This window comes from Eptesicus fuscus, chromosome 1, assembly GCF_027574615.1.
Source record: "Eptesicus fuscus isolate TK198812 chromosome 1, DD_ASM_mEF_20220401, whole genome shotgun sequence".
NCBI classification, from domain to species: Eukaryota; Metazoa; Chordata; class Mammalia; order Chiroptera; family Vespertilionidae; genus Eptesicus; species Eptesicus fuscus.
The window spans coordinates 17,948,368-17,973,757 of record NC_072473.1 but is presented as its reverse complement, the minus strand read 5'-3'; the positions used below and the strand labels follow the sequence as shown (position 1 = coordinate 17,973,757).

Genomic DNA, 25,390 nt, shown 5'->3' with positions numbered 1-25,390 from the left:
TTCAGGGTTTGATCTTCCTAAAGCATGACCTTGTATCTTTAATTGCCATGCATAGTTGACTGTTCCTCCATTCTACATTTAGAAATGAAATTCAATGCATAATAATAATTTGCAAAAGTTGTTAGGGCATTAAGGTGCTAGCCAAGTAGAAAACTTTCTAAGTGCACATGATCTTATATCATGTTCATACTCTGTACCGCAGTGTCACTTACCCTTATAGTTAACATTGTTTGTTTCTTTTTAAAAAAGTATATTTTGATTGATTTCAGAGAAGACGGGAGAGGGAGAGAGAGAGAGAAACATCAATGATGAGAGAGAATCATTGACCCCGGCATGTGCCCTGACCGGGAATCAAACCGTGACCTCCTGGTTCATAGATCAATGCTCAACCACTGAGCAACACTGGCTGAGCAGCATTGTTTCTTCACTTTAGTAATATGCTCGTGAAGAATGCAGACCACACCACATCTTTCATTTTATTGTATCTGTCTTCTTCAGTGTTGTAAATAGCTTGTGAATGAATTCATTTAAGAATACCTTCTATGTGAGATAACTTGAGGAACACAAGAAAAATCACTTAACACAAATCTTTGTCTCTAACTGGTATAACAAAGTGGAGAATGTTATTCACCAAGTTTTCACACATTAGTATTAATTATAAGATAACTTGTAGGTGTTACTGCAGGGACCTATCTTGACTGCCCTCCGTAAATATTCCTTCCACCATGATATTACATGCCTGGTGAGCAGAGGTAGAAAGTCTAGACATGCTTTGTGAGATAATGAATAATGGAGGAAGAAATAAGAAGATAAGAAGCAGTCTGATCATGAACAAATTCCATGGAGAGTGTTGAAGCATAGATCCTAATGTTAGGAGGTTGTTTTTTGTTTGTCTTAGCAGCTTGGATGAGTAGGGAGAGGGAAGATGTTTCACCAATATTTGTAGGATATTTATTTGTGAAGCATTATGGGAAACTCCTGCACAGCTTCCTTTAAGATTTAGAGTAGAGCTACATATTGGGTCAAAGTGTCTAGAGTTGGTTGACTATAAGGCTGGACCTGTTTCTATTTGTGTTATATTTGGGAGTGTCTCGTCTGGGATTTTTTTCATAATGTGCAAAACCTCATTGCACATCCTATCTAATAAAGAGTAATATGCAAATTGACCATCACTCCAACACACAAGATGGCTGCCCCCATGTGGTCAAAGATGGCTGCCCCCATGTGGACACAAGATGGCCACCACCAGATGGCCACCAGGGGAGGGCAGTTGTGAGGGATCAGGCCAGCAGGGGAGGGCAGTTGGGAAGGACCGGGCCTGCAAGGGAGGACAGTTGGGGGCAATCAAGCCTGCAGGGGAGGGCAGTTAGGGGTGATCAGGCAGGCAGAGGAGGGAAGTTGGGGGTGACTGGGTCTGTAGGGAAGGGCAGTTGGGGGGGACCCAGGCCTGCAGGGGAGAGCAGTTGGGGGAGACCAGGCCTGCAGGGAAGGGCAGTTAGGGGTGACCAGGCCTGCAGGGGAAGGCAGTTAAGGGCAATCAGGCTGGCAGGGGAGCAATTAGGCATCAATCAGGCTGGCAGGGGAGTGGTTAGGGGGTGATCAGGCTGGCAGGCAGAAGCGGTTAGGGGCAATCAGGAAGGCAGGCAGGTGAGTAGTTGGGAGCCAGCAGTCCTACATTCCATATAGGATCAGGCCTAAACGGGTGGTCGGACATCCCTCGAGGGGTCCCAGATTGGAGAGGGTTCAGGCTGGGCTGAGGGAAACACAACCCATGCACGAATTTCATGCACCGGGCCTCTAGTATATAATGATCATTGAAATGAGCCAAGGCTGCATTATTCACTCTTAGTGTCCCACTCTTGCAAGGAAATTATTGTAAGACTTGTGTTTATCACACTTACAATATTCTTTCATAGGATACAACCAATATGTAAAAGATGGTATAACTCAGTGGTCGCAGTTTGCCGCTCTGTTGAGTAATGAGTTTGCCGACCACTGGTATAACTGATAGAGGAGAACATTTAGCCCTAGATAAAAAAAATTTAGCTGTATAGAGGCTACTAAATTAAAGAAGCCTTTGTGAATGTCTTCATGAAAGTGAAAATTAGTTATTTTTTCTCTTAAAGCCACATGATACATATATATAGACATATATATAAACATAAAATTTTTTAAATATACATTTATAATTTTACATATTGTACTTTATATGCTGTATTTTATTGTGTTATATTTCAAGATTTAGGGATTTTGGAAACATTGTAGCATATCATTCTTTATGGAAAGATCTTCACTGAAGCCAGAGTGTGTGGGTTAAATTTATCCTTGTACATCTATCAAAATAGCAAAAGGGCTACCCTCATCTATTCTGATCAGAGTCACTCTACACTAAGACATTTGCCCTGGGGCATTAGAAAGGAGGTCCTAAAGGACCAGGTTACTGCAGGCATATTTTATAATGAAAACTTACTGAATAATCTTGTACCCATTTCAAACAGGGGACATATAGCTGAATTCTCACCAGGGGTGGAGCTAATCACAAGTGACAAATGAAAGAGACTAAAGTAGTGGTGCCTGACAAGCAATGAGATGACAGGGGAGACTAAGCACAGAAAATGGCCCTGGCCAGTTTGGCTCAGTGGATAGAACGTAAGCCTGTGGACCAAAGGGTCCCCGGTTTGATTCTGGTCAAGAGCACTTACCTTGGTTGCAGGCTCCTCACCAGCTCGGGCTTTGGTCAGGCTCATGCAGGAGGCAACCAATCGACGTGTTTCTCTCACATCTATGTTTCTCTCTGTCTTTCCCTCTCTCTTCCACTCTTCCTAAAAATCAATGGAAAAATATCCTTTAGTGAGGAGTAACAAAACAAAACAAAAAAGAGAAAGTGTTCCACATCTATCTCAAACTTGTAAAATTGGATGAGGTCCCAGGGGCATGGAGTTAGGTGCATTTTCCAATACTTGTATTGATCTCTTAGATTTGGTAGAATTAACTTTGATGGACACAGACTGACTTAATTTTAGCACAGCCTTCTGTTCTTGAGGGAAATTCTCTGCCCAGTAGATGAAGAAAGGGAAGCATGACCTTGATAAAAGCTAAGTCACAAAGGGATAGTATGCTCTCTTTTTTGAAGAGATATAGAAGCATTAATTGTCCTAAAATTGTTATGAGCTTATGTTTATTACATACATTACTATGATGGAAGATAATCTTTAAGAAGTTCACAGATATGATCAAGGCCTGGGAGGGGCGGGTGTGGGATGGAGGGGATCAATAGGAAAAAAATACATCTGTAATACTTTCAACAATAAAGATAAATATTTTTTAAAAGTTCACAGATAAGAACTGTGCGCTCTTCCCATTCCCCAGTGATACATTTTTCTTAGTTCAAATGTTTTATGTGACTTTCTTCTCTACATTTTGGTACATTATTCTGTACACTAGTACATAATTTCTCTAGTGATTTTCCTGATCCAGCAATGATAGGGAAGATAAATTTAAACTTTTTCTTTAAAAAGTCAAAATACAGCCTTAGCCAGTTTCGCTCAGTGGATAGAGCATCTACCTGTGGACTGAAGGGTCCCTGGGTCGATTCTGGTCAAAGGCCCATGCCCATTGATGTTTCTATCTCTTTTCCTCTCTCTTCTTCTCTGAAAAAAAAAATATATATTTTTTAAAAAGTCAGAATACAGCCCTTTTACTTGTGTTCATGCACTTTAACTCAAGAAAACCTCTCGGATGCTGAAAGAGGCTCCATTTATTTACTCCTATCCTATCCAACATTCTAATAACAGTAGTTTGCTTTTCTGATTTCCCGTACTCTAGTATATTAGAAACATCAAGAGACTTTCAATAGCAGGAACACATGTATAAAAAGTTGGCAATATTAAATCTAGGATGGAGACCAGAAATATATTAAAGAAGAGATTAGAATATATACCCAGAAGTGGTATTGTTTGATCATATGGTAGTTCTATTTTTAGTTTATTGGGGAATCGCCACACTGTTTTTCATCGTGTCTGCACCAATTTACAATCCCACTAACAATGTACAAGGGTTCACTTTTCTCCACATCCTTCGCCAGCATTTGCTATCTCTCCTTTTTTTGTGAATAGCCATTCCAGCAAGTGTGAGACGATATCTCATTGTAGTTTTGATTTACATTTCCCTGATGATTAGTGATGTTGAGCACTTACTTTCTCATGTATGTTTTGGCTACTTAAATACCTTCTTTGGAAAAAAGTCTATTCAGTTCTTTTGTTGTTGTTTTTTGAAATTTTCAGGGGGGGGTATCTTTTATTATTTAAAAAAATATTTTAATTTTTCCATCACTCTTTATCCCCTCTATGTACTCCTCCACCCCCACAATCATCATACTGTCATCAATGTCCATGAGTTCCCTATTCTTTTTCTGGGGGAGGGGTTGCCACTGAGTTGTTTATTACAACATTATTTACATAACCAAGACATGGAGACAACATAAATATTCGCTGACATATGAATCAGATGAATGAATAAAGAAAATGTGGGAGATACATATATATCCATAAAAAAGAAGAAAATCACATAATTTGTGACAACATGGATGGACGTTGAGGGCATTATTCTAAGTGAAATTCATCAGACAGAGAAAGACAGATATTGTATTATATCACTTATAAGTAGAATCTTAGAAAAACGAAGTCATAGAAACAGAGAAAGGATTGGTGGTTGCTAGGCAGAGTGGAGGGTGGAGTAATTGAGTGAAGAGGGTCAAAAATTACAAACTACCAGTTACAAGATACTAAGTCCTGGGAATGTTATGGACAACATGGTGACTATAATTAAGAATACTGTACTGTCTATTTTCAAGTTTCTAAAGAGTAATCTTAAAAGTTATCATCACAAGGGAAAAAAATAACTATGTAAGGTAACGAATGTTAACTAAAGTTACTATGTGGTACACAAACTTATACAATGTTATATGTCAATTATATCTCAGTGAAACTAGAAAAAAGAGATTAGGAACTTGAAAACTAGAGCAATGTAAAATCAATACAACTGATAATATTTTAAATTATGACAAAATACTCTTGCTCACTGAGCTGTTTATAAAGGAAAGAGAATTAAACATTTCAGAACAGCTTACATCAGAATAGCAAACAAATAATGTGGTTTTTGTTTTTGTTTTCAATAAAGGCAAACTTCAATACTTCTAAAAATACAGTGTTGTACAGCCTGAATTACCACCTGATACCAGAAATAATGAAACATGAATTATCGTCATAAATTCTTTCCTGTACAAGATATACAATTTCCTTAGAGATTTGCTGTTATTTTCTAGAATAGAGCTTCAGTGGTCTCAGTGGTTGTCATTATTTTTCAGAGCCTTCTAAGATGGGCTGAGTCTCTTGAACAAGATCTATGATTATTTAACGGAGAATTATTTAATCTCCAACTGGGCTTCATAGAGTTTTCGCTTTGAATACTAACCTGGCATGACAGAGGCAAGATCCTGTATTCTTGCTGCATGTGAGCCACGATGTTTAGCTCAGTAGAAGTCTTCCTTTGCACGTGTTTTCCACAAATAACCATGGTTTTCTTTGCTACATCGAATTTAATTTTCTTTTGAAACCCTATCCCAGGATTTCTTTCACTGAATTATTTTTGGAAATCTTTCCCCAGCCCTATCTCTTTATTTCTTTAACTGTATTATTTGTGCGTTTTGTTCCATTCTTTCTCATTTGTGTTAACCACCATTTAAATACTTCAGTAACTATAGCAAGATAATGGCTATAATATGAAATACAATTCAGAAAAATACATTAGAACTTGAAGAAATAATTCAGCTCTTAACTTAATATGACTAAGAATCTCTTTGTTTCCAAAGAGAAAAATAACTTATATGTTGTATGTTATAAATAATAGTTTAATTTAAACCTTGTATATTTTCCACTAGTAAATATATAAAGTCATATTTCTGTTAACGTAAGTGCTAACATATTTTTGAAGTAATTCTAATTTAGTTTTATTTAGATTTCAAATTAAAGACTATTTGGTCTCAGACTTAATCATTTTTTTTCTGCAGAAAAAAAATGTTTTCAAGGTTGTTATTTTCTTGATAGAAAATACTAGTATAACCAACTAAGTAGGTGATGTTATTAAAATGTTTTTTTTAAGTCACTTACATACTGACCGTGTAGACCTTAATATTGTGAGAAAGTCAAATAGAAGGAATTTCAAATATTAATGCTGGTAAAAGATACGATCTAGGAAAACTGTTTCACTTTTTGCTTTAGTTAACTTTCTTTTGAATCCACATAGTGGGGAATAAATAAATCCAGTTCACTTCAACAACAATGTGCCTTTACAGGGTGGATACTGGGGTTTGTCATAAAATTCAAAGGAAGGCAGCCCTTAAGGGAAATTCAGAACCAGGAATTTAAAAAGTTATAGACATGTAGGTGACCCTCTTCCATTCCATTCTTTTTGCTTCTCTATCTGTTAAATTATTATGATCTTTTAAAATATATGTATATATATTTTATTAATTTTAGAGAGGAAGGAGCGGGAGAGAGAGAGAAACATCAATGATGAGAGAGAATCATTGATCTGCTGCCTTCTGCACACCCCACACTGGGGATCGACCCTAAAACCCGGGCATGTGCCCTGACCAGAAATCAAACTGTGACCTCCTGGTTCATAGGTCGACGCTCAATCACTGAGCCATGTCAGCCAGGCATGTTAAATTCTTACGATCTTGAACATCATTTTTCTCTACAGCTTTTTGAAAATAAGGCAGAAGAAGGCTCCTCCTCTAAGAATTGTGAGTCCCTAAGTTCCAACATTTACAGAACCTAACTGCATTGCAACTTCACATTCCTAAGAGAGAGAATCTGATTAAATCAGCTCATTCCAGTTTTCCAACACTGGTCCAATCAATAGTATATAGAATGACTCCTGTACTCTTACCATAGTTTCTACTGCCCACATGGCTAGGTACTGGGGGTGGGGCAATACTTCATTGGCAAAGGGGCTCCTCTTAAATTGAGATCTATATTATTACAGTTGTCAATCAGAAGAAGTAATGACACTGAATATTCAACAAGTATTGTACTCTTATCATGTACTAGGAACTATGGTCAAAGTGTCCCATTCATTATCTTGTGCTTTCCTCACACGGACCTTATCTCTATTTTATAGATGAATAAACTAAAAATTGGCTAAATATTGTGCCAAAACTCTCAGAATGATGTGGGGGAAATGACACAAATTTATAGGATATACATTTCTTTAATGGAGAAGAGATGGATGCTTATGAAAAAGAGAAGATAGTACATGATCCCAAGGAGGATTCACTCCCTAGATCTCCCAAAGTTCTTTTTTTTTTAAATGTGAAACATAGAGTTTGTTCTTGTATTATTATTTATTAATTGTTGTATTATTAACCATATTAACAACTGTGAACCTACTTTTGCCACACCCTGTATAATAAAAAAAGACTTTATATTTAGAATATAATAAAGAACATATATGAATTAATAAGGAAAAAATAAAGATAATACAAAGTTCTTGATAGGGAGGTATAGGTGTGGGAGATAACACAGGAATTAACCTTGTCTTTCTCATAGCAGTTTTATGTCCTCTGGATCCCCTAGCAACAATGGACTATTCTGCAAATTCTGACTACATGCCAACCTATTCACCAGCTAGAAAACAGCTGGTATGCAAAAACCCAAGTGTATTACTATGTGCAAGGTTAGGTAAAACAAAAACCAGTTTTCCAGGTGTGTCTCCTGGCAGGTCCCTCAAATGGTCCATCAGTGTTTCCATTCTCGGGTCACTGAATTCCTTGCCAAATGACTCTTGGTTTTAGTGCTAAAGCTTAATACATAAGTCTAATGTTTTAATTTCTTTTTAAACATTTATTTTTATTTTTAGAGAAAATAATTTTTAAGTACATATTTATTGATATCAGAGAGGAAGGGAGAGGGAGAGAGAGAGAGAGATAGAAACATCAATGATGAGAGAGAATCATTGATCGGCTGCCTCCTTCCTGCACACCCCACACTAGGGATCGAGCCCGCAACTTGGGCATGTGCCCTTGACTGGAATTGAACCAGGGACCTTTCAGTCCGCAGGCTGATGCTCTATCCACTAAGCCAAACCATCTAGGGCAGTCTAATGTTTTTAGAGAAATTTATACAGCTACTCTTTTATGGTAAGAAACCAAATCACTGCTGTCTAGTAGAGAACTGTTTCTCGCTGACACACTCACACACTCAAACCACCTTAAAATAATAGAATTCAGGCACCCCACAGCTAAACTTTAATTATGTTGTCTGATAGTAGATTTCTATATTTTGTCATAGTTTCACTTGTGCCTCTATCAACATAATGTTTTATTGTTCCCTATTACTAACCCGGTTCATTATTTATTGTTAAAGACTCAATGGTTGAATTTACACTCTGTCACGATAAATCATGCTCACCCAGCTAATGCAGCATTAAAATGAAATCAGGCTTGCAATATTGTTAAGCCATATATATTAGAATGTTTGGGTGGATAGCATAGACCAGGCATTCCAAAACTGTCTCAAGTTATGCATACCATCAAAAACAATTCATTGAATGATCTAGGCTTCATGAATTTATTTTATTCTAAGTGTTCTGGAATTAGCAAATAAGAGAAAAAAAACATGTGCACAATAAGTATGTACTCCTACGATGAATTTTTGTTGTTGTTGTTAATCCTTACCCAAGGATATTTTTCCATTGATTTTAGAGAGAGTAAAAAGGAGGGGAGAGACAGAGAGGAACATTAATGTGAGAGAGACACATTGATTGGTTGCCTCCTGCCCACAGCCCAACCAGGGCCAGGGAACCTGCAGCCAAAGTATGTGCCCTTGATCGGAATTGAACCAGGGACCCTTCAGTCCAAGGGTTGAATGTCTATCCACTGAAACAAACCAACTAGGGCTGAAGATGAACTTTTTGAAAAATATTCAAAAAATTGATCCTACATGTACATGGGTAAATGTGGGATTTGAAATTATATGAATAAGTGCTCAATATTTTTTGTGTAAACTTGGTGTCATAGCAAGTGTTTAAATGGGCTTAGTCTCCAGTTCTGGTTCTACAAAGGAAACTTTATATACACTGAGTGGCCAGATTATTATGATCTCTGAACGCATAATAATCTGGCCACTCAGTATATATATATTAGAGGCCCAGTGCATGAATTCGTGCATGGGTGGGGGTCTGGCCAGCCTGGCCAGGGGGAGGGGACATGGGCGGTTGTCCAGCGTGCCTGCTGGTTGAACTCCTGGTCAAGGGGATAGTTTGCATATTAGCCTTTTATTATATAGGATGTACACTGAGTGGCCAGATTATTATGCATTCAGAGATCATAATAATCTGGCCACTCAGTGTATATAAAATCAGTTTATTTTAACAAGATATATAACAAGATATGTGTGTGTGTGTGTGTGTGTGTGTGTGTGTATCCTATATAATAAAAGGCTAATATGCAAATTGACTGAAGAGCAGAATGACCAGTTGCTATGACACGCACTGACCACCAGGGGGCAGATGTTCAACACAGGAGCTGCCTCCTGGTGGTCAGTGTGCTCCCACAGGGAGAGCACTGCTCAGCCAGAAGCTGGGCTCATGGCTGGCGAGCTCAGCAAGCCTCTCCCGCCTCTGCAGCAGTGCTAAGGACCCCTCAGGGGATGTCCGACTGCCGACTTAGGCCCCCATCCCCTGAGGGATCTCGGACTGTGAGAGGACGCAGGCCGGGCTGAGGGATCCCCCACCCCCAGTGCACTGGTTCTCTAGTATGTGTATGTATATATATATATATATATATATATATATATATATATATACATATATATATATATACACACACCATGCTGCTTAGAGTATTTAATGTGGAAATCAGTATATAGTGATGCAATTATTTATTTATATTGATATCTTTCCTTTTTGGGATTTGTCCATATTTGGATAGTTTGAGTTTAGCACATTTTTGAGATCAGTGCTAGCATAGTGGGAAAACATGTGGAAATTTCTGAAACTGCCTCTCCCTTTGTGGCCAAGAGTGTACATCAAGAGCACTAATGCATCTGGAGTGTATGTTGATAAGTATTGCTACCTTTAAGGATCTAAAGGCTACAGGGATGGGGGTCCCCATTATATGTCTATTTAATTCACCATCAGTACCTTGCAGAAATGACTTTAGATTATTAATATTTCAATAAGTAGTAGCCTTGATTGCAGCTACTGTGCTGGACATGGTATCACGGTTAGAGCAGATTAATATGGCCTCAGGTACATGGTATGTTACCATTGATTTAGAAAGTGTATTCTTTCCATTTTAATGGAAAAGAAGATTAGTAACAGTTTGAATTCATGTAGAACAGATAAATGAATTCATTAACAGTTTTGTTTTAGGGCTATGTTAACCTTACTGCTCTCTATCATGATAAAGTGTAAAGAGCACTATCTAGAATGCCATAGGGCATCATATTGATTCATTACATCAATGATATTATGTTGTTCAGGCAGAATAATCAAGAGGTGAGTAGCACAGTGGAGAGCTTGGTAAGACATGTTCAGTCCAGGGGATGGGATAGAAATCTGAGGAAGATTCAGGGGCCTACAGTATCTCAACAGTTTTTATGGATCCAGTGCCAGGATATCACCTCCAGAGTGAAAGAAAATCATTACATCACGGACCTCGAATCATAAAAAAGCAAGTGCAATGCCTTCTTCAGGTTCTGTAGGAACCATATTCTATACATAAGGACACTGCTTCAGCCCATATACTGGATGACACAAAAGATTGCCAGCTTTGCCTGGCCAGTATGGCTCAGTGATTGAGCATTGACATATGAACCAGGAGGTCAGGGTTCGATTCCCAGTCACAGCACATGCCCAGGTTTGGAGCTTGATCCCTCTTGTGGGGCACGCTGGAGGCAGTCAATCAATGGTTCTCTCTCATCATTGATGTTTCTATCTCTCCCTCTCCCTTTCTCTCTGAAATCAATCAATATACATATATATATATACACACACACACACACTAGAGGCCCGGTGCATGAAATTCATGCACGGAGGGGGGGGTGTCCCTCAGCCCAGCCTGTACCCTCTCTAATCTGGGACCCCTCGAGGGATGTCCGACTGCCCATTTAAGGGGCAGTCAGACATCCCTCTCACAATCCAGGACTGCTGGCTCCCAACTGCTCGCCTGCCTGCCTTCCTGATTGCCCCTAACTGCTTCTGCCTGCCAGCCTGATCACCCCCTAACCACTCTGCTGCCAGTCTGATTGATGCCTAACTGCTCCCCTGCCAGCCTGTTTGCCCCCAACTTCCCTCCTCTGCCGGCCCGGTCACCCCTAACTGCCCTCCCCTGCAGGGTTGATCGCCTCCAACTGCCCTGCCTTGCAGGCCGGGTGCCTCCAAACTGCCCTCCCCTGCTGGCCATCTTGTGGTGGCCATCTTGTGTCCACATGGGGGCAGGATCTTTGACCACATGGGGGCAGCCATCTTGTGTGTTGGAATGATGGTCAATCTGCATATTACTCTTTTATTAGGTAGGATAGAGGCCTGGTGCAGGAGTGGGGGCCAGCTGGTTTGCTCTGAAGGATGTCCTGGATCAGGGTGGGGGTTCCCTTGGGCGTGGGGTGGCCTGAGCAAGGGGCCTGTGGTGGTTTGCAGGCCGGCCACAGCCCCTGGCGACCCAAGCGGAGGCCCTGGTATCTGGAATTTATTTACCTTCTACAATTGAAACTTTGTAGCCTGGAGTGGAGCCAAGCCTCCTCCATGCTCCATGGCTGGCAGCCATTTCTGTTTGGGTTAATTCACCTTCTATAATTGAAACTTTGTAGCCTTAAGTGGAGGCCAGGGTTGCCCACGGCCATGCTCCATGACTGGCAGCCATTTCTGTTTGGGTTAATTCACCTTCTATAATTGAAACTTTGTAGCCTTAAGACCAGGCCAGGGTTGCCCATGGCCAGGATGTGCGGAAAGCTTTGCTTTCTCCATTGCCTCGGGCAACCCTGGCCTGGTCTCTCCAGCTCTGTGGCTGCTGCCATTCTGCTTGAATTTGTTTACTTTCTATAATTGAAACTGTATCTTGAGTGGAGGCTTAGGCCTGTCAAGGGCATGTGGAAAGCTTGGCTTCCTCTGTTGCCTGGGAAACCTTGCTCTCAAGATGTAGCCATCTTGGTTGGGTTTATTTGCATACTCGCCCTGATTGGCTGGTGGGCATGGCTTGAGCATAGCGAAGGTGCAGTCAATTTGCATATTACCCTTTTATTAGGTATGATATATATATTTTAAAAGTGTTCTGCAACAAATTCAAATCTTAATAGTAGCATCTGTGCTATTTGGGCCTATGGTTTGCTGAACCCTGTGATGTTGGAGGTATTAGTAGTGATGAAAGATGCTGTCTAAGAGAGAAGGAAAATATGGTCCTCCCCAAAAGAAACTGAAGTATTGCTACCTAAAAAGGAAACATGGAAGCTGGACATGAAAGAACAAACAGATGTCCAATATATCCCTATTGTAGTCATGGCAATCTGGAAAATTTCTGATTCTTGATTGGTTTATATCTTAAAGTGTCAAATTGTTTTTCTCAATGAACACTTTTGAAACTTTAGAACACATTTGAGCATAAAAAATCAACATAATTTTCAAAGCATGGTTTTCTAACAAGATACTAAATGTTTTTATAAATGACTATTTGTTGTGTGAATGGTTTCATATTTTGATGTGTCAAAATAGTTTATCAAAGTTATAACCAAAATAGGAATGTTTATCAAAAATATACATATTTTTGAAAATTTTCTCTGCATTATGATTAAACCCAGAAATAAAGTAACATATTGCATAGCAGATCACTATCTAATTAATATATATCTTTGAAAAAGTGACCAAGGAATAGATTCATTAACCCCTGACTTTGCAATTTAAGAAGTCTGCACTATATGCTCTCTTTAGCATATCTATATAATAAAAGCCTAAATGACCGTTACAACGCAATGACCAGAACGACCAGTAGCTATGATGCACACTGACCACCAGGGGGCAGACGCTCAATGCAGGAGCTGCCCCCTGGTGGTCAGTGCACTCCCACAGGGGAAGTGTCGCTCAGCCAGAAGCCAGGCTCACAGCTGGCGAGTGCAGCAGTGGTGGTGGGAGCCTCTCCTGCCTCCGCAGCAGCGCTAAGGAGCAGTGAGCCAAGCAGTAAGGAGCAGCAAGCAGGCAGACAGTAAGAAGTGAGGGGTCCCAGACTGTGAGAGGGTGAACGCGGGCTGAGGGACTCTCCTCCCCAAGTGCATGAATTTCATGCACCAGGCCTCTGTCCTATCTAATAAAAAAGTAATATGCAGATTGATCATCATCGCAACACACAATATAGCTGCCCCCATGTGGTCAAAGATCCTGCCCCCATGTGGACACAAATGGCCACCACAAGATGGCCAGCAGGAAGGGCAGTTGGGAGGCACCTGGCCTGCAAGGGAGGGCAGTGAGAGGGACCAAGCCTGCAAGGGAGGGCAGTTGGAGGTATCAACCCTGCAGGAGAGGGCAGTTAGGGGTACCAGCAGAGGAGGGAAGTTGGGGGCAAACAGGTTGGCAGCAGAGTGGTTTAGGGGGTGATCAGGCTGGCAGGCAGAAGCGGTTAGGGGCAATCAGGAAGGCAGGCAGGCAAGCAGTTGGAAGCCAGCAGGCCTGGATTGTGAGAGTGATGTCCGACTGCCCGTTTAGGCCTGATCCCACCAGGATCGGGCCTAAACGGGCAGTCAGACATCCCTCAAGGGGTCCCATATTGGAGAGGGTACAGGCTGGGCTAGGGAAACCCCCCTCCGTGCACGAATTTCGTGCACCAGGCCTCTAGTTTCTAATAAAAATAAAACTTTTGTTCATTATCACTTTTAAGCTTTTCCTAATTAATTCTGAATAGAATCACTGAAAAATAGATCAGAAGAGAATATTAAAATACTGAGTTCTTAATTCTCTTAAGTCTACAATATTTGAGTATCTACAATGTCATTAGAACCTCTTAAAGTTTATGAACTTCAGAAATAAATAATAAAATAATGACACTGGAAACTTCCATTTTCCTTCATATTCCACACGTATAATAGTTTTTTTACCTTTTTATTAAAAAAAATATAGAGAGCTAGATAATAATGCAGACAGATGATATAGCTCTTAGATTTATGAAGTAAAGAGCAGCAATGTGTTTATCTAAGAAAATTGTTTTAACTTTCCAGCTAGACTATATTGTAAAAGTAAACATAATACATTATTAGTGTTCTTTTTTCCTTCCTAGTGACATAAGAGTGAATGCTTGCTTTATTCACTGTTTTTTTTTAAGTGAAAAAATAAACATGAAATTTCTATAGATTTTGTGGTTCATGATACTATTGCTGCAATTTCTGGCATTATTGCATTACTAACATTCTCTCAGGTTTTAAAAAAATATTAAAAAGTGTTGAAATATAGCGTTCTTTTTGACCCTCCCAAGAGTGAATCATTCTCCCTTAGAAAGTACATTAGGTTTTTTGTTTTCCAAAATATCAACCATAAGTCATAATATTAGTATAATGATAAGTATGTCAATTATCTAAAAGTTCAACATATAGGTCTGTACTGTCTATGAGAGTTGGAATAATTAATTCTGCTAGCAAAAATGGAAGTAGCAGAGAGTTGTTCATTATTATTCCAGTTATGACTTGTTTATGTACAAAAAGAGTAATTCAACTCAAATTAATTTAATCCAAATAGAAGTTTATTTAGTTATCTAAAAGGAACATGGACTTGGAGTCAGTCATAACTGAATACAAAGTTTATATAATGTCATCAGTTCTTTCTCTTCTGACCTTCCACTCTTTTTTTTAATATCTTTTTATTGATTTCAGAGATAGGAAGGGAGAGGGAGAGAGAATCATTGATCAGCTGCCTCCTACACACACCTGCTGGGGATGGAGTCCACAACCCCGGCCTGTGCCCTGACTGGGAAGCAAACAGTGACCTCCTGGTTCATAGGTTGGTGCTCAACCACTGAGCCACACCAGCTGGGCTTTCCTTCTACTCTTGCCACCATATCTTGTTATGGGGATTCTCTCTGTCAGGAAGATGGAATTGCAGCTAGAGATCTAGACTCATAATCTACAGTTTAACGAGCCCCTCAAAAAGTAGATTTTTCTCCATGATAGCAATGGGGAAATTGTCATGGGGAAGACTGCTGGGTCACGCCTGGTCTTGCAGCAACCATTGGCTTGGAGGAAAAAAAAAAAAGTTGAGGGCACAATTAGTCTTATCAAAACCACATGAAATGTATTTCCCAAAGAGGAAAAATACATTCTCCTAAAAGGATGATAAACTCCTGGACAGATGAGGAAAAAAAGCAAAACCCAACCAAGCAAACAAAAAAATATTATAAACTACAATAATGGAAACATCATCCTATATAATAAAAGCCTAATATGCTCAGTGTCTGGGCACCTAGTCATCCATTCAACCAAAGTGCAATATGCTAATGATATGCTAAGGCCACTCAACTGCTCACTATGACGTGCACTGACCACGAGGGGGCAGATGCTCCAACTGGTAGGTTAGCTTGCTGCTGGGGTCTGGCCTATCGGGACTGAACGAGACAGGCCGGACATGCCCTAGAGCTCTCCCGCACACCCTCCCCTGCTGGCCAACCTCCCGTGTCCCTCCCTGGCCCCGATCATGCACCAGTGGGGTCCCTTGGCCTGTCCTGTGCCCTCTTGAAATCCGGGACCCCTTGGGGGAATGTCGGAGAGCTGGTTTCGGCCCGATCCTACAGGCGAGGCTGAGGGACCCCACTGGTGCATGAATTCATGCACCGAGCCTCTAGTTTTATTTATAATCCATAGAACTCTCCTGAACTGAAATTTTAAGCTACACTGATTAAATACATAAAGAGCAATAAATCTGGAGGGTTCTCATGGCTAATCTTTTTGCTTCCTTTTATAGTTTAGAAGTCAGTAGTCTGAGTAAGCTCATGAAAATCACAGACTGATATTATTTCTAGGGTTTCAGGAACTCACCATTTCTAACAAGTCCATTTCCCTGACCAGTGAGTTCCTCTGTTTCTCAGGTAAATGGATTTCCCACCTCTCCATTATGAATAAATAGATATTTAGAGAATTGGGAGGAAGGTTCCTTCTGTCTAGTAAAACATGAAATGTGCAGACCTATGCCCAGTCTTCACTATGGGATAGGGAGAATTCAGAGAAATGGGTGTTCTCTACATTTTTTGGCTTATAAGTTGTCTCCCAATAAATCCTGTTCTATGTCTGCACTACCTACCTGGTGCTTTGCCTAACATGGTTTAGACATTTTCTTTCACAGGGTTTCAAAAGCTATGAATTGCCTTGATTTAACATTTTCACAGAGCAGTCAACATGGTTCCCTAATTTGCTTACTCAGGGTCATGATATATTTGGGAAAATAAAACATGTTGAAAAGAACCATCCATTATTTTACCTCTTTTGTTAATATTATTCTTTTTTACATGTTTCTATTGCAAACCATCTACTGATGTTTTCATATTTACAAAATATCCAGTTGTCTGCCACCTAGTGACTAGTCCACACGTTAGTTAATTGCTCACTTATTTAATATTTTCTACTTAGGGTCTTTTTGAAAATGATTGCCTTTTCATGATTTAGACAATCAGTAAAGGGATTGCTACCTTTTATGGGACAAGGACAGTAAATAATTATCTCAAGTGATATTTATTAAAAAAACAATGTTTCTTAAATAATGTGGAATATAAAATATATACTATTTCATAAATAAAACCATTTTTTGTGCACAACTTCTGTTATTTATAGTTCTAACATATAGCAGCATTTTCTGTTGTAATATCCTATGGCTTAGAAACTTTGTAGAGGATGATTAGGTACATTTTTCTATCCCAGGATTGGTTGCAGATAGTTATAAAGCTTTTAGAAAAACACAGGAACTTAGAGAGAAAACTCAATAAAATATGCAGAATGAATTTTCAAAATAAAATTACAGAATTAACTTTGAAGGACATATATAGGTATATGAACAATACACAATAGAATGAAAGACATTCATTTCCCATTTGTCACAGTGGGATCATAATCTAGATTTTAAAGAGGATACACAAGAAGCTACACAAGAATTTTAAAAAATGTAACTAATGAAGTGCAGTGCATAGGAGCAATATAGCATTCGCGTGTCTGTTAGAGTAGAAAAGTAATAAATGCAGTTTGGACTCTGGTTACTAGGTCTGGGATTATGTGCTGATTATTTATGTTCTTTGAACCACAGTTTCTTTATCAGCAAAATGAAAATAATAATAAAACCTTCATAGACTTTTTAGGTGCATTAGACACAAAGAAATATGGCATTTGTTAGGGTTAGATATAGACATATCTCCATGTGTACCCATCCCCATAGTCATACATCTTGGAGTGCAGATGGAGTCTTTATATTAATTAGAAAAAATGATCCTTCCTCCAGGCAGATGCAGCTCTGCTCCATGAAGTAAATGATGTTTAGAAGAGCTTGGAATTGATTTCAACTCTCACTTACCCTCTTGCTGGTTGTCTATGTAAAATGAACAACTTGAACACTTCTTCAGGCCTGGCTCTCCTGGTTATTGTGGATCCTGTTAATACTAATGGAAAAGAGGGAAGCAAATTAATAGTCATTTGTTTTGCAGTATTATTGCTCATAGACCAAAAGGAAACAGCTTTTAGAGAAAGGCTTAGTTTTGTTAATAATAGACTACCCAAATATATAGCCTTTTTGTTTCAATGTTGAGAAAAACTGAAAATAACTCTTTTCCTGATTAAACCCATACAAGTTTTAAATTTTATTTGGAAAGCTGGCTCTATGATATATGAATTAATATTAGGTAAGTTGTTTTAATAGTAAGTGAAGAAAGTGTGGCAATGCTGATATGAGTAGAGTGAGGTTACTTTATTGCAGGTTGTCTAAGAGACTTTAATCTAACATCTATTGTGAATCTCCAAAGGGCTAAGTCTTGCAAAATTTCTCCAAAATAATTTACAATGGAAACAATTTCTATTGCTTAACAGTGAAGATGCCTGGCCGGTATGGTGCAGTGTGAGGGTCAATCTATGAACCAGGAGGTCATGGTTTGATTCCCAGTCAGGGCACATGCCCAGGTTTCAGGCTCAATCCCCAGTGTGGGGTGTGCAGGAAGCAGCCGATCAATGATTCTCTCTCATCACTGATGTTTCTATCTCTTTCTTCCTCTCCCTTCCTCTCTGAAATCAATAAAAATATATTTTAAAAAAACAATGAAGAAAAAATTCACAGCAATAAGAAGAAAGAAAGAAACATGGGCAAAGTCAAAAGAAAAAAGACAATCTTTGAAAAAAGATTGATATATTTGGGAAAATAAAAAATGTTGATAATGAGTAATACCCTAATTAAAAATGTAAATGATAAAGATTGAAACCAAGAAACATTATGGGGAAAATGGGAAGAAGACATGAAGAATTTTATATTTCAAAACAACTTTAAAGAGACATAAAATGGTTTTTAAACTTGTGAAAAGATGTTAAATTTTGCATATAATGAGGAAAATGTAAATTCAAACTACACTGACAATTTCTCACACACACGATACCAGGTGTTGTCAAGGATGTATGCAATGGGAATTTTATTAAATATTAGTAAGGATATAAATTGTTTAATGTACTCTGAAATACAGTTTGATATTATCTACCAAATGAAGATATTTGCCCTATGACTGAGCAATTCTACTCTTACATCTATACCTAAAAGTGTAGGGACATATATAGCAAGCAACATATACAAAAAATATACTGAGCATCATTATTTGTAGTATCTCAAAGTCACTGAAAAGTAAAATGGAAAAATAAATTATGGTAAGTCAAGCAATGAAATACTATGAAACATGAATATGAATGATTTAGAACTACATGCATGTTTCCCATAAACATAATGCTGAGAAAATAAACTTAGACACTTTTTCTAGATTGTTCCATTCAATTAGCATAAAAATCAGGTACACATAAATCATACTGTTTAAGGTTACATTCTTAGAAGGTAAAACTATGTATAATGAAAAGAAGGAAATAACTACTATAAAATTCAGATTATCTTTAGAGGAGAGCAGTGGTGATGATGACAGGATCTGAATGAGGTTTTGAGGTTGATGGCTTTATTTTAGTCCTTGAACTTGAAGGTCACTGAACAGGAGGTTCACTATATGAGAAAGGACTGAGCTGTAAATTCCTGCCTTGTACATTTTCCTCAGTATATATTATAGTTCACAAATAAAATGTGATTGAAAAACAAAACAGTCGGTTGAAACATAATCCTCTAATATTTGGAATTGCTCCAATTATGGGGAAGCACTTGCTTAGAATAAGGAAGTTATAAATGTATTTGCCAATGACAAGAGATAGGTTTCAGTGACTGGTGGTTGAAAATTGTGCTCACTGCTGGAAGATTTTTGCTCATAATATAGTCTACATTTCACACTATTTAGTTTTGGGGCTACAAGAAATGGATGTCTTGGTGACAACAGGAAGTGGGGGGTGTTTCATAAAACTGTGGACAGACTTCTTCCATTGCCCTTCAGGGACAGAAAAACTCAGTAACCATAGAACATATATTTTAATGTAAAAAAGATTACACAATAGCCTGAGTAGAATTTCTTTTATGGTGAATTAATCACAGTCTTTTTAAATAGCAAGAATATACCCCTCACGTAACCTCTGAGAAAATAATAATGCAGATTTAACACATATGAACGTGAAAGGATTAGATTTCCTTGCAAACCAATCTTGTTCAAGGTCTGCCTGTTGGATAAAGATCCAAGAGCTAAAGTTACCACAGTGAGTTGCTTCCTGAAGAAAGGAAGACAACACTTCGACAGTCATTTGAATATTAATCTAGTATCTCCTGCTAGATATTCTCTATGTGCACTCACTGAAGTTATCTCATTCAATATTTATGATCAACCAATGGCATCAGAATTGTTTTTTAAACTTTACAGATGAGATTATTGAAACTCAAAGTATCTTCTCTAGTCACACACTAAAGAATTGGAATGTTCGGATTTCAAACAGTTTTGCTGACCTGAGAACATTTGTTTTTGTGCCTACTTGCTACTTTAGCAAACTATGTTATCAGGGTTTATCATTCACTATGCAGATAGGAAAATGGAAGTCATGTTGTTAGGGGCAGAAATAGAGCTACATGTATAAGACCAGCTACAATTATAAGAAATTTTAATCATGCTCTATTAACCAGGATGTTCTGTTCTGATTAAAGAAAGCACATTCTAACCTGGCTGGGAGTTGTACACCCTGGGACAGGGGAGCTAATATCAGAATGCAGACCATCCTCCTTTCCTGAGAACTGCCTATTATTATGGAAAAATTTATAACCTCAGGGCTGACACAATCTAGTCCTGGGGGCACCCCCTCATTACAACTTTACCCCCTATTGCCTGTAATCTGGTCCTGGAGGCACCCACCCTCTGCAACCCTCCTCCCTGAAGCCCACATTACTTCAGTTGGTTTATGGGGAGAGGCAGAGCAGATTTTTGTGGATGACCTGTTGCTCTCCCATACTGCAGGCATTATTGGAATAAGTGCTCATATATGATTCAACCCTGTCTCTGCTTAATTGGCTCAAGTAGTGACAAGGCAGCCTGGACCCCTAGGTTGTCCAGTTACAATGCCACGTTTCATGAAGGGAGTTTTATATGGGAAGCTAGTCAAATTGTTAGAAGAGCTGACGAAACAACAGGGTGATGTGTGATAGCCCAGAGGTTATCCAGTACAAGGCGTTGCTGCCATTACTAGGGCTGGAGGGACGGTAGAAGGAGCTGAGGTTACCAGAACCCAGGTTCTGAGTTCCTTTTATGGGAGCTGGAAACTTGAAAGAGGGGCTGTCTGAGGGGCAGCACTGCTGGCTACCAAGAGGAATCTGGAAACCTGAAGGAGTGCCCATCTGGGAGGAGCTGGAGTCCTAGAATGAGCTGCAAAGTTGGAGCTGGGACTGCAGAGGAAAGCTCTGCTGAGTGGCAGCTGCAATCAGAGTCACTGCAGACACTGGTAGAGATTCCTCCAGAAACTGAGAGAGAAAGAGTGACCTTGCATTCTCACTTCCAGTCTCCAGTGCCTCCTGTTTGCAGGGCCCCAAGAGAACCAATTTGATGGAGATCTGGGAAATGTAGTTTGCAGGAGCCATCCCTCTGCGGTCGGTGATATAGAGCAGAGTGAAAGAAAGTAGGGGAGGAAGTAGATCGAAGTGAACAGGAAGAGTTCCAAATCTCAAGGCTAACTTGCTAGCCTACTTCAGATTAAACCAGCCCCAAGGAGAGATGGCAAGTAGAAATTACCTACTATATCTAAGCAGGCTCATGTTAGAATAATTTATTTAATATGTAATATGTATTCTTTGTTTCCCAAGAAAATAAATCCTTCTATTACTTGAATAAATCCACCCTTGGTGTTTCAGTTAGCAAGCAATTTAAATAGTATAGAGAATGAGAAAACAAGCTGAAATGAAAGGAAGATGTCTGCTATCACATACGGTTGATTAAAAGACATTTGTAGATGAATGTGGAGAAGAGTCTAAAAATAAGGCTATATCTTAGCATTTCCTGATAATACTCATAAGGGACATTGATTTGAATGACAATTCCAATTGTTGGTTTTGCTAATGTCTGAATAGTGCTTTTATAAATTCTTCTTTATATATAAAGTAGCAGGTTATAATTAGGGGGGAATTTCACATTTGAAACAAAAGAATTGATTTCTAATTCTAGGTGGTGGAAAAAAGAGACAGCACCAAGAAATTCAAGACAAAAAAAGAAAAATGTCATGAAAGACATGGGAAAAATACAGGGTTGGTATTTCATGAGAAAACATGAGTGATACAGAGTTTATGTTTTCTTTCCTATTATTATCAAACTGATAAAATCTAGAAAGAGGAATATCAGGAATGCCTGGAAAACATTTTTTTTTTTAAAAAAAAGCTTTATTGCTGAGAGTATTACAGAAGTTTGCCCTTGTTTCCTCCATTGCCCCCCTCCACCTGGTTCCTGCCCTGCCCCCGGCCTTCACCACCCTATTGTCTGTGTCCATGGGTAATGCATATATGCATATAAGTTCTTTGGTTAACCTCTTTCCGCCCCCCTCTCCTGTCTTCCCTTTGAGATTCCTCAGTCTGTTCCATGTTTCCGTGGCTCTGGTTCTACTTTATTCATCAGTTTGTTTACTAGATTCCTTGTTCACTTATTTTGATTTTTATATTAAATTGTTGATAGTATGTATTTATTGCCATTTTCTTCTTCTCCTTCTGCTTCTCCTTCTCCTCCTCCTCCTCCTCCTCCTCCTCCTCCTCCTCCTCCTCATCCTTTTTTCCTTCAAAAATACCCTTCACTATTTCATGTAATACTGGTTTGGTGGTGATGAACCCCTTTAGCTTTTTCTTGTCTGTGAAGCTCTTTATCTGACCTTCAATTCTAAATGATAGCTTTGCTGGGTAGAGTAATCTTGGTGAAATGTCCTTGCTATTCATCACCTTGAATATTTCTTGCCAACTCCTTCTGGCCTGCCTAGTTTCTGTTGATAAATCAGCTGACAGGTGTATGGCCACTCCCTTGTAGATAACTAACTGCTTTTCTCTTGCTACTTTTAAGATTCTCTCTTTGTCTTTAACCCTTGGCATTTTAATTATGATGTGTCTTGGTGTGGGCCTCTTTGGGTTCATCTTGTTTGGGACTCTCTGTGCTTCTTGGACTTGTAAGTCTATTTCTTTAACCAGGTAGGGGACATGTGCTGTAATTATTTCTTCAAATAGGTTTTCAATATCTTGCTCGCTCTCTTCTCCTTCTGGCACCCCCACGATGAGAATTTTGGTACACTTAACATTGTCCCAGAGGCTCCTTACACTATCTTCATATTTTTTAATTCTTTTTTTTTTCACCTCTGACTGGGTGTTTTTTGCTTCTTCATATTCCAAATTGCTGATTTAATTATCAGAATCCTCTACTATTGAATCCCTGTAAATTATTCTTTATTTCAGTTAGTGTATGCTTAATTTCTGACTGGTCCTTTTTCATGTCTTTGATGTTTTACTAAGGTTCATGAAATTCTCACTAAGATCTTGAAATTATCACTAAGTCCCTTGAAGCTCTCATTAAGGTCCTTGAGCATTCTTATAACCATTGTTTTGAACTCTATATATGATACTTTGCTTGCTTCTATTTCATTTAGTTCTTTTTCTAGAGATTTCTTCTGTTCTTTCATTTGTGACATTTTTTTTTGTCTCTACATTTTAGCTCCTTCCCTATGTTTGTTTCTATGTATTATATAGAACTGCTATGTCCCCTGGAGTTGGTAGAGTGGCCTTGTGTAGTAGTTGCACTGTAAAGACCAGTGGCTTAGCCTCCCCAGTCACCAGAGTTGGGCACTCTAGAAGCACCACTGTGTCAACTGTCCACAGTCTTGTTGTAGTTGAGCCTTGATTGCTGTTGATGTCACTGGGAGGAATTGACCTCCAGGCAAATTGGCTGTGAGAACTAGCTGCGACCATAGTGGAAGAGCTTCTGTGCAGGAGACACCCCTGTGAAGCAGGTCTTGCTTCACTGGGGCTTTGGTGCTCACTGAGTCTGCCCCATGAGTGTGTCACTCTTGGATGTGTAGAGCTATAATCTGGTGTGGCCTGAAGCTGTCCACTGGCTCTGGGCCCCCCTTGAGGTGCAAAGTTAGGCACTGCCTGTGCCAGGCCTGAGGCTACCCTTCATGAGCTACAGAGTGATCTGCAGATGGCTGCTACTTGTGTGTTGGACTTGGAAGAGCCCAGGAGAGGCCAAGCTGTAAAGCAAGGCAGGCTGTTGCTAGTGCCAGGCCTCTTAATAAGTGGTGTAGGGCACACTGATGCCAGCTGCTGCTTGTATGAGAGATTTTAGGAATGCCTGAAGCCTGAGCCAGGATAGGCCATTCATATGGAAACGTCACTGCAACAGCTTGGGTGGGGCTGCAAATTGGGTGGGGCAGGGTCTCAGGGAATCACCAGGGTGGAGCAAACAGTGTGAGCCAAGTTTATGGAGTCTCAGATAAGGTGCCTGCCAGTCAGCTCTGTGGCAGGGGAGGTTTCAGCATACTAACAATGACCGCTATGAACACCCCTATTGGGGAGAAAGCCGCCCCACCATGAATTCTTGCTCTGATACTAGACAATCCAATTCCTCCCCATATGTCCATGGATCCCTCCGAGCTGCTGCTGCAGCGCTGGATCTCAGAGGGAACACGTCTGAGTAAATCTGTGTGCCATCCCTTTAAGAGGAACACCTGGGTCTCCAGCAGCCTCTGTGTCACTCAGCTACAATCCCCACTGGTTTTTACAGCCTAAAATTATGGGGGCTTCTCTTCACTGCACTGGAACCCTGGGTTGGGGGTCTGGTTTGGGGCCCCTTGCTTCTCACGAGTGGTCTCCACAGCCTAGATATCCCTCCCAATTTAAAAAAAAACACACCATACATGTGTGTCAGACCAGCCCATTCTGTGCCTCTGCCCCTCCTCCCAGTCTGTGTACTTTCTTCTTTACTTCTCTAGTTGAAGGACTTCAGCCAGATTTCAGGAGGTTCTGAATGATGGTTGTTCTGTAATTTTGATGTGGTTGTGGGAGGTAGTGAATACTGAGTTTACCTATGCTGCCATCTTGGTTCTTCTCCTCTTGGCAAAATTTAATATATAATTTTTCTTACAAATACTTAGCTAATGCTATTCAATAGAACTTTATGGGATGGTAGAATAGTTCTCTATCTGTTCTATCCAATACAGTAGCCACTGGCCACATGTGGCTATTAAGTGCTTAAATGTGGCTATTGTGACTGAGAACCTATAATTCCATTTTGGTTGAATTTTAATTATTTTTTTCATTTAAATAGCACCTGCAACCAATGACTACATTTTTGGACAGCACAGACCAATGACTTTGTTCATACTTGATACAAAGTTGTTTTCCTTCCACAATGAATAACTTCAAATACAGTTTTGAAGCATTGAGGTAAAATGTTGATTCTTTTCTACCAATCAGGAACATCTAAATTATCCCTGGTGAGGTCACAGTCAAATTTCTCTCATGTTCATTTACCTTCTAAATGGATAGTAAGTTATATAGAATTAGAGTGCAGATATTTCTAAGGCTAAGATGGGCATTTGTTCCCTACTTTATATCCTTTAGTGTATGCTAAGAAGTTATTATAACAGGTGGGGGCTAAATAAGTATTTTATGATAGCATTTTGAAGCACTCAGAAAGTTCTATTATGATCTCTAGTGCCATAATGAAAGCAAAATAAAACTAAAATATAGAAGT

The 25,390-nt window shown here is 39.4% G+C and overlaps 1 pseudogene; it reads right to left on the bottom strand.

Moving 5' to 3' along the window:
* The window catches only part of LOC129148856 (40S ribosomal protein S8-like), a 35,027-nt pseudogene extending 29,453 nt beyond the window's left edge, over positions 1-5,574 (bottom strand).
* Positions 5,575-25,390: the final 19,816 nt, after the last annotated feature.